At 47.0% G+C, this 20077-nt stretch overlaps 2 non-coding genes across 2 annotated transcripts; both read right to left on the bottom strand.

The window, feature by feature from the left end:
• Positions 1-7710: 7710 nt before the first annotated feature.
• On the bottom strand, positions 7711-7783 carry TRNAM-CAU (transfer RNA methionine (anticodon CAU)). The gene has a single exon. It is a non-coding gene; the product is annotated as a tRNA-Met (tRNA).
• A 4982-nt stretch (positions 7784-12765) lies between these two features.
• Positions 12766-12838, bottom strand: TRNAM-CAU (transfer RNA valine (anticodon CAC)). Its single transcript has one exon. It is a non-coding gene; the product is annotated as a tRNA-Met (tRNA).
• Positions 12839-20077: the final 7239 nt, after the last annotated feature.

Raw genomic sequence — 20077 nt, 5'->3', positions numbered from 1 at the left:
CTTCTGTGCTGCCTGGGTGGATTCGGTACCGTAATTTTTGATGAGTCTTCAAGAAGGGAACGTTTTCTGAACCTCGCTGCTGTTACATAAGCTGCAAGAGGCATGATTGGCACCAACCAATTAGAAAACTTCTTCATTCCTTATTAACTGTGGCGCATACCCACTTCAGCCATAATTCTTCATCGTCGTCAGCCACTGCATAAAAAATTCGCAGAATATTTCTAGCAAGCGTGTAGCGGATACCATGCTTTTCCGAAGAATGACGAAAAATAGCCTAGTGAATGCTGGCCTACTACGCAAGAATAATAATTATTCATGGCTTAGTGGGTACCCAGCAAGTGTGCTTGTAGCAGTTACCCAAAGAGTGTTTAGAAAAGAGTCTGAAAGGCTGCTCTTCTAGCCTTCGCTGTGACTGTGCTGCGTGTTGCGCGCAGGACTGGCTTTTTTTAATCACACGTGTCGCACTGATAAGAAAGGCATGCACAAAGTGGCAACAGTCAGTCTGCAAAAGTACCTGTATGTCGCACCTGAACTATGCACATAATGAGATAACAATGATCAAAAAATACTGGAAGCAATGCTAAAAGTGTTAACATTCACAACCAGCTGACGTCTTACGTGACTCAATCACGTCATTTATGACAGCTAGATAGCATAAGTAATTTAAAATCTTGAGTACCAAACAAGACAGGAGTTCAGGAGAAGATAGAGGCGTGAATCGATCAGAAACCGTTGAACAGCGAATGCCGCTGGAGAATTGGTGTTGGCAGCTTGTTGACTTGCTTTCGTTAAGACGTTGGTTTCAGGAACAAATGTGCACATTTCAAACCGCTGCCTCCAGCGACACCCCCTGTTCAACTATTTCTCAACGCATCAGTGAGTCTACTGGATCTATTTCATTCATAGTGTTAAATTCAAAGGCCAACAAGGCTTCGAACTGGCTCTATGCGTTTCCATGTACAGGAATGAGACTATGATTGCTTCAGATCGTTTCAACTGCATGCAAATATAAAGCTTGAACAAACTCCATAGCCGAGTCAACACGCATTCAAGCCTTCCACGAAACATATTTTGTGAGCAGCAGGTGCGTGCTCTCTTCATCACAAATTAGTTTAGCGACGCGGCGCTTGCAGTTTTATGTCAGTCGAGTCAGGCTTCCACAGAACATGGGTTTACTTAGGCAAAATGAGTGCCCGCTCAAGTAAAGCAACCAAATACTTGAGCTTACCCATTGTCACTAGGAAACCTCGAGGGCCTTCGCAGAACTGGAAAACCCTAGGTTAACACAGCGCACAGCTCTGTTGCAAAACATGTGGTGCCCTTACTTTTTAGCCATCTTCCCACGCATGGTAGACTCGATTGACAGGCCCACTGCGGCTTCCATTCACTGCACGCCCCATCAAATGAATTATCTTTGACGTATGCATACATGGCGTGCTAACCAAGCGAGACGAGCGAGCGTGATCAAACTAGTGATATTGCTGAGCAAGTGGAAAGGGAAGCAGAGGTAAGGGCTAGGCACGTCTTCCCGCGCTTCGCCCGATTTGAAATTCACAAAATAAAAATAGAAAAGACAAATAAACAAAAAATGAGTTGTTCAATCAAATTGGTGATTTGTATAAACTGGTGAAATATGATAAATGCAAACATCCACGTTAACCTCACTTCATAGAAACAGATTAGGAAGCCCGGCAACCGCTTGGAGCACGCATGTTTCCTGAAACCGAAAGTAGCGTTGAGTTTCTGTCTTTTGATGTTGCACCGAAAGTGACTAACCATACGCCACGCTGCTTCAAGCACATCCTAAAGTGCACTTGGCATCGTATCAAACATGAAGACTAATAAATGGTGAGTGAAAGCAGCGTTTGAGTGACTTGGCTGTAAACTATAACAAGGCTCTAGGCCACGCACTTGCACCTTGTTGTTAGGTGTGTAACTACGGAACTATATATAGTTCATCGACTATGTGACAAGCTTTAGTTATGTTGATCTGACTATGGTTCAGTGACGTAATTCCAAATCCTAAATAGCCAACTTGAATATCTCGTGATGACGCTCAAAAAGAAAATGCCGCTTTTTCGCAGGGTGCGGATCGTACTCACGACCAATACTTCTAATACCGCGCTCACGACCTTCAGATTATGAGACTGACGCGCTGCCCACTGCGATACCAAGACAGACGTTTGGTCTATGAGCCCTCACCGAGTTTGTAGCAGTGGCTAAAAAGCAAATAAACAGTGAAGCACGTGCTGCATAATGAAGATATTACTGGATCATTGACGTAAATTCATATCCTAAAGGGGCAACTTGAATATCTTGTCAGGATACAAAAAAAAAAGTAGTACCGCCTTTGCCCCGGGTAAGGATAGAACTCATAACCTTCAGATTATAAGACTGACGCGCTGCCCTCGGTGCTACTGAGGCTTTTTTTCTTTATTGTCTTTTAACAAACACAAACAAAAGGATTACATACAACATATATACACCTAATAAAACACCAGCATCAGCTTGGCTGCACTTAGTTTAAGTGCACTTGGTTTAAGTGCGAGTGCACATGGTTTAAAAAGGCCTCAGAGAAATCAATTGGTCGAAAACAGGTAACCACTCGGGGGGGGGGGTTCAGGCTACACTTTAAGGAAGTCTCGTGTATACATCATGCATTCAACAAAATAGTCTCTTGCTGAATGAACGTCTATACGAACATTTCCAACATCAATTCTTGTCTTCCACACACTATGCATGCAAAGCAACATTAGCATGTCAATCGGCACTTACCCTGCAGCTGCACAAGGAAGAAAACAGTAGGTAGGTCTTTTTTGAGACTCCGTTGCAGTACGTCCCACAAGAAAACAGCATCATGGCAATCAAGAAAGAAATGATTTATCGTTTCTGGTTGGCCGCAGATTAGACAGTTGACGGACCACGGTAGAAGAAGCCCTTTAATTTTAGCCATTGCAGTACAGGGAGAGTGCTGGTATGCACTTGAAAAAAGAATGTTTTGCAGCGGGTCTGACCAGCATCCTTTTAACACGTTTTAACATGTCACTCTCAGAACCTAGCCTGTATGGAGCTTGATAGACAGGCACTGGTAAGAAGAGGTCAAGAAGGGCACGATACAGTTTCTTTTTAGGCATGCCAGACAAGTATTCGTACGAAAATCTTTCCTTGAGCAGGCGTGTAGCCGTAACTACTTCTCGCAAATAAAGACTGAGTGGCCCATCTTCAAAAGAAAAGGATGACAAATTCAGGTGAGGGGTTCTGCAGTCTTGCTTGGATCACTGTTCTCAAGAAATTATCAGTCTCATCTCGAGCAAACATGAATCTGCTCACCAGTTGCTTAAAGAACAAAGGTAAAAGCCCCAGACTACCAAATTTTGCCCTATGAAATGAATTGCACCGGCTCGTGCGCTCTTTCTGCGATCCCCGTATAAAGGTCGCGAATACTCGGACCATTTTTGGACTGAAGTAAGGTTCATGGTTAACACCTGTAATACATAAAACACTTTTGCAACCAAAAATACATTGCACATGGACGCTCTGGCGAACATTGAATAATTGCGGCCCCCCCATGTATTAGTACAATTTTTCATGCGTTTATTTTCCTCAGACCAAAACTCAGTAGCATTGTGGTAATGATCGAAAGGTATGCCAAGATATTTTCCCGGCATGATTTTTCCATAATGTTACAATAAACGACGGGTGTGCTTTGCCACTGAACTTGCCAAAATGCCAGACATTTCGGCCAACTAATTGCGCTACCCGTTGCTGCACAAATTTCTCCAGCTATTTGTACATGTTCTTTCACACTTTCTTTGTCACTGCAATACACTCCAACGTCATCAGCATAAGCTAAAATGCTGATTTCACTGCTGAGAAACCTATACCCCTTTATACTTGGTGTTGCAAGTAATTTCAAACAAAAGGGCTCAAGTAAAGCGCAAAAAGGAGTGGTGACAAAGCGCAACCTTGCTTCACGCTCGAGCTCACAGGAATTGGAGCACTTACTTCTTTGTTGATTAAAAAATTCGCCGTAAAGTCATGATACACCATTCTAACACCTTCGGTATAGACAGTTCCAACATTCACATGTTCCAGCAACAAAAACAAAACTTCATGTACAACTTTATCGAACGCTTTATGCAGATCTAGCTGAATCATGGCCATGAGGTTATGGTTTGCGTCACAGCATTCAAAAATACTTCTGGCAACGTGTATGTTTGTGAATATGGTTCTGCCCTTAGTACCACATGTCTGATGCAGGGTGACAAGGAATGTGCCAACACTTTGGAGCCGTCTTTCTAAAACCATCATGTATATTTTATAGTCGGTGTTGCTCAAACGGATAGGTCGGTATGATTTCACTGAAAGTAACTTTGTGGGGTCATCAGTTTTGGGGATTAATACTACGTGTGCTGTCCCAAAGGATTGAGGTGTTTGCTTCTTCTCGTAGCATTCTTTGATAATTCGACGTAAAGCCAGTGCCATTTATGTCTTAAAACATCTGTATATAGCAGCACCCAGCCCATACGGCCCTAGTGACTTGTCGTTACTCAGGTTATCTATAGCTGCTTCAATTTCTGCCACAGTAATTTCTACTTCTTGCAGCACCCGCTCAGAGTCTCCCAATCTCGGCATAAGGGCCAGAAAGTCCTTTTTGTATCGTTAGGGGTTATTGATTGTATTGCTGAGAAGTTCTGCATAAAACTCAAAAAAAAAGCGTGGCTTATTTTTTCGCGGTCCTGGTTAATGTGATTGCGGTATCAAAACTCATTTATCTCTTTGCTACATGTTTCTTTTCTTCACTGAGCACTCGCTTAGTGGGCGTTTCGCCCGTCCACAGCCGTTCAGTGCGAGCTCTGATCATTGCTCCGCGGTATACTTCTCTTTGTCGATGAACTCTAGCTTTGCTTTCGCCTCCTTCAATGCTTTTTAAAATATTTTCCCGGCACTTCATTTTATACGCTCAACATGTAACCCCGTTCACTTTGTGCCAAGCCGCGCTGGTCTATTGGCTAAGGTACTCGGCTCGTGACCCGCAGGTCGCGGGATCGAATCCGGTGCGGTGGCTGCTTTCCCGATGAAGGCGGAAGTGCTGTAGGCCCGTGTGCTCAGATTTGGGTTCCCGTTAAAGAAATCCAGGTGGTCGAAATTTCCGGAGCCCTTCACTAGGGCGTCTCTCATAATCATATGGTGAATTTGGGCCGTTAAACCCCGAATATTAATCAACCAGTTCACTTTGTAACTGCCTCTCTTGTTGCCTTTCCAAATTATGTAATACACAGGCTCTCTTCTTCGCAATCATCTTTATATCACATTTAATTTGCACCCACACAGCTATGAAGTTATTGATACTCAAAGAGCATTTCAAAGACATTCGTGGAATCTTGTGAGAAATGGTTTTTTTTCATCTTGCAGCAGATTTTCATTAAATTTTCATAGAAACCAATCAAACTTCGCCGCCTTACGTTTTTCGCCAATGTTGACCTTGCCCAGACAATGATTACTAAAACTAAAATGTTGAGCTTCATAAGATGAGCATAGTGGCACTAACTTTGCTGACAAATATATTCCAACTTCAGGTGCGAATGACCTTAAAAGTGCGTATACCGTACATCAACCTCTCGCGTCATTACATAGCCGCTATCTTCCAGCTCTCTCTCGTTGACAGCGTTGACAGCTATTCAACAGCTAAGCGCTTCTATCGCGTACACTGAGGCTTGTGGTTTTATTTTCAGCTCTACAGAAACAATAGCCTCCTAGAAACACAATATTTGTTTCTGTTTTCAAGAACCCTTCAACCGCTGTGAAAAAAATTTTCCCTTTCATGCGATCTGATTGGTGCATGAACACACCAAGCGCGCCAAAGGATTCCAGAAAAAAAGAAATCGCACACAACCAGCCTACCGCTATCGCAGGTGGACACATTTTCAACAACCGCGCTACTACTACATATGAAAACGACGAAGCCTCCTGAACGCCCAACAGTATGACAAACGCACACATTGTACGTGGAGCAAAAAGTTCGAACCACTTGCTTCGTTTGTTTTTCACTTTCGGTTTTAGTTTCTTGTACAGCCAGGACGTCTATGTCGTTTTCCAACAAAATGCGACTAATCTGGCATTACCTTCTGCACGAACAGATTCCTCGTGAGTTCAATGTCGCAACGCGAATACCAGTTTTAAAGTAAGTCGCCATTTCATAAAGGTTGTTTGGCCAGGTGTCGTACTCACGTAGCTGCAGTGGCTGTTTGTGCTAAGCGTTGAAGGCCTCGGAACGTCTCCGCTACGGGGGACGTGACGTTTGAGTGCCCCTGCGGTCAGGCGGCAGGTTTGGTCTTGGTTTGAAGGTAGGCCGCCGACCAATCGCCGTCATTGTGGGGGTTCCCCGGTGGTCGACGAGTCAACATTTGCGGTACTGTCCGGTGTTTCACGAGCTCGCTTTAAAGCGATGTTTCCAGCCTCGGTAATCTCGGCGTCCATTGCTCCCGGGCGGTCCTCTCGCGCAGCTGTAGATGACTTGCTCGCTGCTGTAGCGTTGTCGTCCACTGCAGATATGTCTATATTTGTTACTGGTGCAGCACAGTGCTTGTCGCGTTCATTGGTTGCTTCCAGTGCGGCCCCAGAAGAATGTTGAAGGGGGGGGGGTCGCAGAACCTTCCGTACCGCTGTCTTCCCTACTCGCTTCTTCGGCATCCTTGGCATCCATTAGGTGTTCATTCACTTCGTTCATTCGGCGTGGGCCCATAATGCTGGCGTATGACCTCTTGCAGTGGGCGTAATCGTGGCCATAGCGACAAAAGGCTCCACAGCGCGGCACGTGGCAATCCCGTCGAATGTGTCCTATGCTTCGGCATCGCCGGAGGTGGAGTGGTGCTCTGCCAGGAATGACGACGAGCGCCACGTCTTCCGCAACTCGTAGTTGGTGTAGCAGGTCGTCCACAGAAACGCCCCAATGTAGGCTCAGTGTAACCGATCGAGTGGTTGATCCTTTGTCGTTGCAACCCTGCACCTTCCACTTGTATCTGCTTACTTCGGTCACTTTACCGTAAGGCGCTAAGGCGATTCACACATCTTCGTCCGGCACGCCGTGAAAAAGCCAGTACAACTTAAGCTGCACACCTCGATCATGGGGGTCAACCACTATACAGCAATGACCTTACACGTCGAATGACTCCGCCGCCAGCACCTTCTTTTTGCTCTCATCATCCTTGAACTCCACTGCCCAGACGTGATTCATTTGATATGCACTAAGGGCAAGCACTTTAGACAACAGCGAAAGATGAGGGAGGCTACCTCGGACATGCTCAACTCGATATAATCTGGCTTTTAAATTTGCGTGCAAGAAAACGGTGTGCAAAACAGAATCACCTGATGGCAACTGAGGCAGAACAACCTGGAAATCTTCGCCTGGCTTTCCAGTACACCTGATACCGCGGCCCACACGGGTCGCTGAAACTGCCCCGAAACGGGAGCACATGATCGCACGTCCGTTCACTCTCATGACTGGAAGTGGAATGACTGCGCTACCAAGGCGGACGTTCGGGCCGTGAGCCCACACCACCTCTGTCACTGTGGCTAAAAAAGCGACTATACCAGGAGGCAAGTGTTGCATGATAAGGTTATTACTGGCAAATTGAAGTAATTCCATACCCTAAATAGGCAACTCGCAGATACTGCAACGACCAAAAAAAAATAAAAAAATGCCGCCTTTGCCCCAGGTGAGGATCGAACTCACGACCTTCAGATTATGAGACTGACGCGCGGCCTACTGCGCTACCGAGGCTTTTTTTTCTGTATTGCCTTGTATATCATGACTGTTCACATTTTACATGTTTACATATTGGTCCAAATTCAAGTGCGTCACAAAATACACCCACAGAATTCATTGAGGTACCGTCAGCTCTTGGCTGACTATTAATCAATACTTGGGCATTCGTAACAATCGCTCGATGCACCCAATCCAGTCTGGCACATTCTTTTGGCTTTTCAGCATTTCAAGAAAATGGCACACAGATTTGCAAAAATATTGGCGCACAGCTAGCACTTCTACATCCGCGTTTTCAAAGGCACATCGGGTTTTACCTATACTGCGCAGGCCCAGAAGCATGATAAGATCATAAGGTACACCTGCCTCGTTTTGAACCGAAAGAAAACGGATGCCATGTGGACTTAACGGTAATTCTTTTTTCAGGGTTCTTTGCAGTATGTCTCAGAAAAAGACCCCGCTCCAGCAATCTATAAACACGTGTTCAATTGTTTGCGGTTTATTACACAAGTGGCAATTTGTGCTCCGTGGCACGAATATTCCCTTATCCTGCAACCACGTTTATCTGGTAAGGTACCAGTATGTAATTTAAAGAAAAAAGTTTTGACCCCTGGCGCTACAAGCATTCTTTTAACACGTTTCAGAACATCCTGTCCCTGGCCTGCACAATATAGCTGACGGTACAATGGAACAGGCAGTAAAACATCGACAAGGTCTCTATACAATTTTTTACGTGGTACTTCAGCCAGATACTCTAACGAAAATCTCACTGACAAAAAGCGAAAAGACGAAACAACTTCTTTTAAATACCCTTGTATTGGTCGTTGCAAATTTGATGATGATACGAGAAATCCCGGCAGCACTCTAGATAACCTTAGTTGTATAACAATTCTCAAAAAGGAGTCATCTACATCACGCAGAAAAAGGAAACCATTGACAAGTTGTCTTATGTACAAATGAACTAATCCGAGCCCGCCATCTCTAACTTTTCTGAACAGGTTTGTGCGGCTTGATCTTTCCCATACAGAGCTCTATATGAAAATTGCAAATACTCTGTGTATTTTCTGTACACTTATTTTACTGCAGTGCAAAACCTGCATTACGTACCACAGCTTGCTCACCAGAAACAAGTTGCACGTTGTGGCCCGTGCGAATATCGAAATACCCCAACCTTTTCATTTTTCTACATCATTGCGCAATGCTTGTGTTTCTTTTTTCCAATACGGTTCACTGTCATGATACAACTCCAGCGGCACTCCTAAATACTTCACTGGTGTTTCCTGCCATTTAATCTTTAGAAATACTCTTGTCGTGACGTCCCATTCCCCATGCCAGAAGCCAAGGCACTTATCCCAGTTCACGGCACTACCACTCGCCTGGCAAAAAGTTTTCACGGCATTTAAAGCATGCATTATACTCTCATAATTTGTACAGAAAACTGCAATGTCGTCTGTGTATGCAAGGAGGCTAACCTCAGCTTCATGCAATTTAAAGCCGCTTATTGCAGGGTTATTAATTACAATTAAACAGAAAGGTTCATTAAAAATATCAAAAAGCAGGGGTGATAGGGGACACCCATGTCTCACTGACCACAGCACAGGTATACGCTCACCCACAGTTTTATTTATTACCAATCTCGTCGTGCATCCAGTGTAAGCCATGCGCACTCCTTCGCTAATCAAACTCCCTACGTTAATGTGCTCAAGTAATGAAAGGAGCACGTCGTGCGGCACGCGATCAAATGCCTTTCCGAGGTCAATTTGAAGCATGGCATCATTGAGATGCAAAGCGTCACAACTTTCTAGGATTGATCGGGCTATGTTTTTGTTGCTCATTATTTTTCTTCCCTTTATGCCACAAGTTTGGTGGGGCCCAATCAGTTTTGTCATAACTGTCTGGAGTCTTCTGACCAATATTTTCATCAATATTTTATAGTCAACATTAGTTAGGCTAATTGGTCTATATGCAGTAACACTTCTTAACTTCGCGGGATCTTCTGTTTTAGGTATTAAGACCGTGTGGGCTGACAAAAAACGATGGTGGAAGTTGTTTACAATTAAAAGCCTCGTTAAGTACCACCCTCAAAATAGGTGAAACTACGTGTTTGAATTCCTTGTACACTGCAGCACTAAGGCCATCTGGTCCTGGAGACTTACCATTGTTTAACTTATCAATTGCTTTTTCAACTTCTTGCTCTGTTATAGGCAATTCTAAAATTTCCTTTCTTTCATCATCAAGTTTTGGCATTAATGAAATGAAATCGCTATTAAAACGTTCTGCGTGTACACTGGTTGGTGTGAATAACTCTTTGTAATATTCGAAAAAAGCACCGGATATTGCTTCTTTCGTATGGCACATTGTTCTTTTATATTCTATTTCTCTTATTTCATTCCTACAGGTATGTCTCTTCTCAGCTCCAAGAGCTCGTTTTGTTGGCATTTTTCCCGCTATCAAGTTTTCTGCTCGAGCTCGAATCAATGCTCCACGATAACGTTCTTGGTCTATCAACTCTAGCTTCTGTTTAGTTATGTTTATCTCCTCTGAAAATGTTCCGGCCTGAGTACATTCGTCCGCTACTAACTGTTGCAAGTTTTCATTCAAGCGCACTTCAAGTTATTTTTCAGCATGTCTCAGGATACTGGCTCTCTCAAGTGCTTTCAGTTTAATTGTCTGTTTGAATATTTCCCACTTATGTCCCCAATATTCAATTGTTCTATTTGCTAAGTCTTTTATGCCCTCTAGAAAAATCTAATTAAACTCTTCATCCTTTAGTAGCTTTACATTAAATTTCCAGAGGTCCCAAGAGAAATGTTTGTTATTCCTTTTATGTTTACCCATTGAGAATGAAACCAAACAATGATCACTAAACGTAACAGGTGTAACTGTGTAATCATGGCACGAAGGAATGATTTCGGAAGAAACATATACTCTGTCAAGTCTAGCATGGCTTGAACGCTGAAAGTTGGTAAACATAACCGCTTTTCCACTGCAAAGACATTCACCCACGTCCTTTAGCTGAGCTTTCGCCACCATATCGATTAGAACGGCAGTGCTTAAATCTCTGTATGGCCTGGAACTTGATTTATCGATACTCGAACAAACGCAGTTGAAATCTTCGGCCAAAATTTGTTTACGTTCACATTTCAAATACACATCAAGTTCTTCAAAAAACTCCTTTCGATCTTGAATCACAGTGGGTGCGTGCACACAGATTACTCTCAATTTTTCTCCTGGTAGGGATAAATCACATATAATAAAACGACCCGCCTCGCAGGTAGTTACAGACTCCACTTTCGCATTAAAGCTCTGCCGAATTAACAAGAGGCAACCTGCAGATGTACCCACCGCGTGACAAACGCACACATCAGACACTCTCGTGAAAGGCTGCACCGTTCGCTCAGCGTGCTCTTGACTCTCTACTTTAGTTTCCTGTACAGCGACGATGCCTAGATCTTGTTCTATAATCAGGCGGTAAAGCTGGTTTTGCCGCCGTTTGGCAGAAAGCCCACGTACATTTAGCGTTGCCAATCTAATCGTCGCCATCGTGATGAGAAAAAGCCGAGCGAAAGACGCTTAGCTTACCAACACCTAAACCACTGTCCGGCCTACGCTCAAGGCGTCGTCCCATCGCCGCCGCGTGAAAGCGATTACAAACGCAGGCGGCCAGCACCCCGAGACTTTTTGGAGCCAGCCATTCACCACTGCCCTTGATCTTCCTGGGTCAGACGCTGCTGGGACGCCACGTCTCCCTCATTCAGGCGTCGCTTTACTGGCGTAGCTTCAACTGTATCCATGTCCGAAGTAGCGTCGGACCCGATGACTGGTTCAGCCTTGTGCTGGGTTTTCATTTGAGTCGAACGCCGTTGCGTTGGAGTGCACATTACAGTATTTTCATCTGTGTCTTGCTTAGGTGTCTCCATCTTTCTCTCGCTGGTCGCCACTGCATGAGACGCCTCCACTTCTGCCTTCGACGCCACGGCCCTCTCTGCTTCCTCTTCATCCATGAGCAATTCACTGTGGTTGGCATTTGTTGCTCGACTTGCTGCACTGGGATAGGAACGAGTACAGTCCGCCTGCTCATGCCCAAAAGTGCGACAACCAGCGCACCTCGGCACCCTGCAGTCGCGACGAATGTGTCCCGTGTTCCGGCAACGCAGACACAGCGGCGCTCTTCCTGGCACGACCACCAGTGCCATGCCGCTCCCGAGACGCATCTGGTGGGGTATGCGATTCGTAGTAATGCCTTTTTTAAGTAGTAGCCGAACGAATCATGTGGTTGACTCAACTTCTTCGAAGTCTTCGTCTCTCCACTTGTCGCTGATAACTTCTTTCACTTCACCGTACTCCCGGAAAGCACGCCGTACAGTCTCTGCGTTGACGTCAAAGGCTACCCAATGCAACTTGAAACGCACCTCTTGCTTCTCTGGGTCGATAACGACGCAGTGCTGGTCTTTCACGGAGAGTAGGCCAGCGTCCAGAAGTGTTTTCTTGGCTTCATCTGTCTTCATGTTAAGAAGCCAGACGTGCGACATCTGATTTGCTCCTATGCCGCTCACCTCTTGAATGATGCCGAGTTCCTTGAGAGGCTTTCGAAAGTCGTTAATCCCGTACGGACGCGCTGCGATGTCGCAGTGCAGAACCAACGCGCGTCTGAGTCCTTCTCCTGTGGGCAGTGGTGGCAGAATTAAACGGTAGTCCTTGGGAAGTGATGTGCACGAGAAACCGCGGCAGCGTCGGCCGTTGTAACAGCTCTTGACGAGCCTGCCATCCTGCGTCCGCACGCGTCGGTGACCAGAAGCAGAATGCTGCGCTACCGAAGCGGACGTTCGGGCTATGGGCCCACACCACCTCTGTCATGGTGGCTAAAAAAAAGCGACTATACCAGGAGGCAAGTGTTGCATGATAAGGTTATTACTGGCAAATTGAAGTAATTCCATACCCTAAATAGGCAACCCGAATATATTGCAACGACCCCAAAAAAAAGAAAAAAAGGCCGCCTTTGCCCCGGGTGAGGATCGAACTCACGACCTTCAGATTATGAGACTGACGCGCTGCCTACTGCACTACCGAGGCGGACGTTCGGGCTATGGGCCCACACCACCTCTGTCATGGTGGCTAAAAAAAGCGACTATACCGGGAGGCACATGTTGCATGATAACGTTATTACTGGCAAATTGAAGTAATTTAATACCCTAAATGGGCAACTCGAATATATTGCGACGACACAAAGAAAGAAAAAATGTCGCCTTTGCCCCGGGTGAGGATCGAACTCACGACCTTCAGATTGAGACTTTTTTTTCTTTATTACCCGATTTTGGTAAACTAAAATTCAACTGAAAGGACACAGACAAGAAAACCACGCAATGTACAATGCACACAGGAAGTGTCCCTAGTCCACCAGCTTAGTGATGGTGTCGTCGAGTTAAAATTCAGGCAGAGTCGCAAGATTCTCTACCCACGGGAACCAACCAGGTGGCTGGGATACAGCTTTGTGAATGGAGAGAAACCAGCCTTTACTCTCGCGGAAATAGGCTCGGGCGGGCCGTGCATAGGCAAGCAGCTTGACTTCTGAAGATTGTAGCCGGAAGACATTAACACGCGTGTCATTGAGAATGGCTAAGCAGAGGGTTTTAGTATGCAAGCAAAATAGGAGGGGGCTGAGGGGGCAACCCTGACGTACCGAACGTTGCGCCCTAATGGGGGCCCCCAGACTTTTATTTACGATCAATCTTGTTGTGCAGTTTTGGTACGCTAGGGCCGCTCCTTCAGAAATCATTGAACCAACATTAATATGGATTAAAACAGCGAACAGTATGCTACGGTCCACACAGTCGAAAGCCTTTTCAAAATCTATCTGTGAAATGGCGACACGTTCATCTAAGTAATCGTAGCCCTCGAGAATACTGCTTGCTTATATGTATAATGAAGGAATGATGACAACACCAGGGAAATGCAAGTATCATCGCAGAGTAAGGAACCACGAGATCGGTGCTCCAGCTCCACCATCTTCCTTGCCCTGTCGCCTTCTCGAATCTTGCACCTGCTCGTTAGGTTCACCCAATAAACCTTTTTACATTTGGTGGAGGTGCCGGGGTAACCACATCTCATACACCCTAGAACTCCAATCCCGCACCCTGCCATCAACCATGCAAGTTGACGCCGCCCAACAAACAGTACCTCTCGCGTCCGCCTCTTGCCCCGGCCCGGTTCACCAGCGAGACCCCCCGATCTTTGCGGACATCAAAGACCAGGATGTCGAGGATTGGCTGGCGTCATACGAGAAAGCCAGTGGACCGAACAGGTGGGATGACACTGATAAGTTGGGTACTGTCAATGTTTATCACACCGAGGTGGCCAAGCTGTGAAATACGAACCACGAACCGAGTTCGCGAACTGGTCCGCCTTCAAGCAGGCGATATGTGCCGTTTTTGGTCGCCCTGCCTTAGGGAAGCTACGCGCCGAACAACGTCTGTGCACTAAGGCACAGGAGGCAGGTGAAACTTTCGCTTCGTATATAGAAAATGTGATCAATCTCTGCCGGCGCGTCGATGCTTCCATGACCGAGAGTGCAAAGATACAGCACATTATGAAGGGCATCGACGATGACGTTTTCCCGATGCTTCTCGCGAAATCTAGCAATATGGCTGAAGTAGTGACTTTGTGTCAGAGCTATAATGAATGGCGGAGGCAACGAGCTCAGACGCGACGCTCATTCCAGACAATCCATCCAGTTACCGGACTAGGTGTCATGACTGACCAGACGAACCTTCTCGCAGAAATGAAAGACTTCGTGCGAGAGGAAGTGGCTCGGCAGCTTTCTCTGCTGTCTTTTGATCAACGCCAGGAGCTCTTGCAGCAACAGCCACTGCGACATCCACCACCATTGGCTCCCATGCTCCGACATGTGGTCCAGGAGCACATGTCGACATGGACATGTGGTCCAGAAGCAGATTTCCGAGGCTATGCCGGTGCCCTTGCAGCAGCCCCCTGTCACCACGCCTCTTACTTACACTGAGGCACTATAGCGGCAGCAGCTACACCAGCCCCCGCCGTTCCAGGGACTGCCGCATACCTCAGCCCCGACTTAGCCGTCCATCGCCTGGGTTCCTCCCATTGCTACCACAGCCTCAACTCACCCGCCCACCACATGGGCTACTCCCCTCAATGCCAATACTTGGAGGACGCACGATAACCGGCCCATCTGTTTTGCATGCGGAGGTCCTGGCCATATCGCCCGATACTGCCGTCGTCGCGTGCCTGGATACACAGACACCCGGACAAAGAACATCTTCATTGAGCTTGCTCCATCTCGTCTGGCAAATTCGGATCCTCGGTCAAGCTCGTCTTCACGGGAATGTGAGCGTACTATGTCTGGTCGCTCACCTTCACCCTGTCATCACTCCCTGTCATCCATGCGTCGTCGGCCAGCTCCTGAACACGAGGGATCTAACCGCCACAGTTCAGGAGGCAAGCACTGCGCTGTCGAAATGCTCTAGAACTAGGACATTGCCGTCGAATATTGTCGAAGTTTTTGTAGAAGGTACTCGAGAATATGCTCTAGTGGATACCGGTGCTGCCGTTTATGTGATTGACGCTAAACTATGCCACAAGGTCCGAAAAGTGACTATGCCTCTTGATATGATGTCATTGCAAACAGCGAATGGGGACCCGGTTCAGCCTGTAGCCGCCTGTACTGTCCGACTGATCATCGCGAACGACCACGACACTGTAGAGTTTATTGTCCTTTCATCATGCTCACACGACATCATACTTGGGTGGGAGTTTTCATCGCGTAACCACACCGTTATTGATTGTGCAAGATCGGAACTTCGACTCTTCCCGTTTTACGACCAACCGACCAGCCGCATTCCGCCCGCCGTACAAACTCGTCGTCAAAGAAGGCACTGAAATTCCTCCGAAAGCAGCTGTGTTGCTCCCCGTGTTCTGTGACGACATTAGGGACGAAACTGCGTTCTTTGAACCATCAAGCCTCTTCCTTAGTCGAAGGTCACTTCTTCTGCCTTATTCAACCCTCTACATTTTTGAAGGAAACAGTGCTTTTTGCCTAATCAATCCCCTGTCGTATCGCGTCGAACTGTTTCAAGGTGAATCTCTTGGACACGTGCATGCCATTGATAAGAAACAAATTTTTACCAGGCCGCCAGATTGTTCCCGTGACTACGAAGCCATCAGTGCCCTCAACCCTTCTACTTTACCATCTTCCGAGCTTTTCGATTCATCGATCGCCGACGGACTATCGCCATCTGAACGCTCAGAGCTTCTTTAGCTGCTCAATTAATTCCGTGAATCTTTTGACTTTGCTCAACCGACCCTTGGTCAAACTCCCAGTTTTTCTCACTGCATCGACACAGATTCCAAAGCGCCAGCACGACAGCTACCATACCGTGTTTCCACCGCGGAACGTCAGGTTATCACCAAACAGGTTGACGATATACTCAAGCGCGACGTTATCCGACCTTCCCAAAGTACATGGGCATCACCTGTCGTTCTTGTTAGGAAAAATAATGGTACAATTCGCTTCTGCGTTGATTACAGGTGCCTAAATAATATCACTCACGAAGACGTATACCCTTAGCCCTGGATTTTTGACGCCCTTGATTGCTTACAAGGTGCCGAGTTTTTTTTTTTTGCGTTCAGGGTATTGGCAGGTGCCCTTCGCAGAGGCCGATTGTCCAAAAACAGCATTCGTGACACAGGATGGGCTATATGAGTTCAATGTCATGCCCTTCGGCCTCTGCAATGCGCCAGCCACATTCGAGCACATGATGGACTCGATTCTGCGGGGTTTGAAATGGAACATATGCCTCTGCTACCTCGACGATATCGTCGTCTTTGCACCCGATTTCGCAACACATCTTGTACACCTGAAACATGTCCTGACGTGTCTGAAGAATGCGCAGCTCCAACTGAATTTTAAGAAATGCCGCTTCGCTGCTCGGAAGCTCACCATTCTCGGTCACGTCGTATCAAAGGATGGCGTTCTTCCCGACCCGGCTAAACTACGCGCTGTCGCTGAATTCCCCAAACCGACGACTTTAAAACAGTTACGCAGCTTTGTAGGATTGTGCTCCTACTTTCGTCAGTTTGTGCGCAACTTTGCCTCCATAATTGCCCCTTTGACCCAACTTTTAAGCAGTGCCAACGACATCTCGTCATAGTTTTCCGAGTGTGATCACGCTTTTACCGCCCTTCGCGGTCTCCTGACATCACCGCCTATATTGCACCACTATGATCCAACGGCTGCAACTGAAATCCATACATACGCCAGCGGTGTCGGTCTCGGTGCAGTTCTCGCTCAACTCAAGCCTGGATCTCCTGAGTATGTCGTCGCCTACGCCAGCAGAACGCTCAACAAGGCTGAGGTAAACTACAGTTTTACCGAAAAAGAGTGCTTAGCCATACATTGGGCGATTGTGAAATTTCGCCCATACTTATATGGCCGCACCTTTGCTGTAGTTACAGACCATCATGCCTAATGTTGGTTGTCATCGCTGAGGTATCCATCTGGTCGCCTTGCTCGTTGGGCTCTGCAACTTCAAGAGTATGACATCCGCGTCGTGTACCGTTTCGGCCGCCAACATGCCGATGCTGATGCACTCTCGCGATCACCACTGTCCACTGAGGCTGCCTCTATATCTTCTACAGAACACGCGCTGTCAGCTCTTGACATCGACACAATGTCCTCTGCACAGCACACGATCCATGGATAACTTCGCTTCTGGACATTTTATCTTGGGTACCGACACGTCCAACCACTCGAGCGATGCGACACCAGGCTTCGCACTTCACCATTGGAGGTTGCCTCTTGTACCGGCGCAATTACTCACCAAACGGCAGGAAGTGGCTGCTGGTTATTCCCCGAAAGCTGCGCTCTACAATCTGTGCATCACTTCACTCCGACCCGCAATGCGCTCATGCCGGTGTCTTCAAGACCTACGAACGTGTAAGGAAGTGGTACTACTGGCGTGGGATGTTTACCTTTGTTAGACAGTTTATTCGCGGCTGCCACAAGTGCCAGCAACGAAAAGAGCCACCGAATCCAAGAGCAGCTCCATTTAAGCCGCTTGCGTGCCCCGACCGCCCATTCGATCGCGTCGGAATTCGATTTTATGGGCCACTGCCGCTGACCACAGCAGGTAACCGATGGGCTATCGTTGCTGTAGATCATCTGACACGGTACGCCGAAATCGCTGCTCTTCCTACGGTGACCGCTCAGGACGTTCCATCTTTCGTCCTCCATCGGTTTGTGTTGCGTCACGGCCCTCCTCACGAGCTCCTCAGTGACCGGGGCCGTGTATTTCTACCCGACGTAATTCAAGCACTTCTCCATCAGTGCCATATTGTACACCGGATGAGTACTGCTTACCACTCTCAGACGAATGGCCTGACTGAGCTGTTTGATCGGACCCTGGGTGACATGCTCGCGACGCATGTGGCATCTGACTAAACGAAGTGGGACCTGCTTCTTTGGTTTGCGACCTACGTGTACAATACCGCTACCCAAGTCACCACCGGCTTTTCCTCATTCTACCTTCTATACGGACGTCAACCATTGCACACAATTGACACTTTGCTGAACTATGCACCAGATGCATCCGAGCACACGACCGTGTCCGAAGCCGCCCGTCCCGCCGAAGGATGCCGCCAACTAGCGAAGGAGTTTGCTACGGCTGACCAGCAACACCAGAAAAAAACCTGTGATGACGACCACCCTCCTGCCGCAAAGTTCGCCCGTGGAACCCTTGTATGGCTGTATGTACCACCCTGTGCACCTGGTTTGTCTAGCAAGCTACTTTCAAACTACCATGGTCTATACCGTATGGTAGAGCGCACATCGCCCGTCAATTACGCCATCGAACCGCTTACGCCACTGGGTGACCATCGTCGGCGTGGACACGATATTGTTCTCGTGGACCACTTGAAGCCGTACTTCGACCCGCTCGTTCCCACCTGTCAGATCACCAGGATGGCTTCATCTTTCTCGACGGGGGCAATTATAATGAAGGAATGATGACAACACCAGGGAACAGCAAGAATCATCGCAGAGTAAGGAACCACGAGATCGGCGCTCGAGCTCCACCATCTTCCTCATCCTGTCGCCATCTCGAATCTTGAACCTGCCCATTAGGTTCGCCCAATAAACCTGTTTACATATGTATATATAGGACAATCGAGCGGCATTTCATGTCACATGTTTGGCGTGGTCCGACGATGTCCTGCATAACAATCTGTAGTCTTCGGGCCAATACTTTCATGTAAATTTTATACTGGACATTTGTCAGGGCTATTGGTCAATATGCTGTGCCTGATCTCAGTTTGTGGACATCCTCTGTTTTTGGAATGAGCACTGTGTGGGATGACTGGTAAGACAGAGGCAACGTATTTACCTTATACACTTCATTAAATATAACTGTCAGAAGAGGGCAGATTTCGTCTTAAAATACTGTAAAAAGCGGCAGTGAAACCGTCCGGTCCCGGTGACTTTCCCGGATTTAATTTGATGAAGGCTTCCTCTACCTCAGCAACTGTTACTTTACTTTCCAAAGTCACTTTTCTGTCGTCATCAATTCGGGGTAAAGCAGCCAGAATTTCTTTCTTGAAGTTTTTGAAGGCAGTTGCATGCAACGCGAACAGCTTACGATAATGCTCCGTAAAGGCTGTCGTGATACCGACAGTGTCGGTTGATAAGGAATCGCTCCACTCTATTTCACGTATCTGGTTATTTTCGGCGCGTGATTTTTCCAATCTAAGGGCGCGTCTAGATGGTGTTTCGCCCACCGGGGTATCTCCGTCCTTGCTCTCACGAGCGCACCCGGATAGCGCTGTTGGTCAAGCAGTTTTAAGTTTTGATTTATTTTTCTGACGTCTTCGATCCATTTTTCGGGGGCTCGGCCTTCATACACTAGTAGCTTTTCGGGAAGCGTTTTCAATTCGGTCTCTTTTCCTCCTTCCTCACGTCGAATGCATGTGGCCCTGTCAATAGCTTTTAAATTCAAGGTTTCTTTGCAGAGCTCCCACTGCTGCCAAATGTGAAGGTCTTTGCTGGCGTCTATCTCGCTAATCGCCTCCCTTACACAAAAATTAAATTCGTCGTCCTGGAGAAGCTTACTATTAAACTTCCAGGTTTCTCACGAGAAACAATTAATTTTCTTTACAGTTCCAATCGAGTCCAACAGTGCACAGTGGCCAGAAAATCACACCGGGACAACATCGTAACTAGAACACATCGGTAGAATGTCGACAGATACGTAAATACGGTCGTGTCTTGCGTAACTTGGGTCCTCAAATTGC

The sequence above is a fragment of the Rhipicephalus microplus genome, chromosome 3 (genome assembly GCF_043290135.1).
Source record: "Rhipicephalus microplus isolate Deutch F79 chromosome 3, USDA_Rmic, whole genome shotgun sequence".
NCBI classification, from domain to species: Eukaryota; Metazoa; Arthropoda; class Arachnida; order Ixodida; family Ixodidae; genus Rhipicephalus; species Rhipicephalus microplus.
The sequence above is the reverse complement of the archived record's forward strand: the minus strand, read 5'-3'. Positions and strand labels throughout refer to the sequence as shown.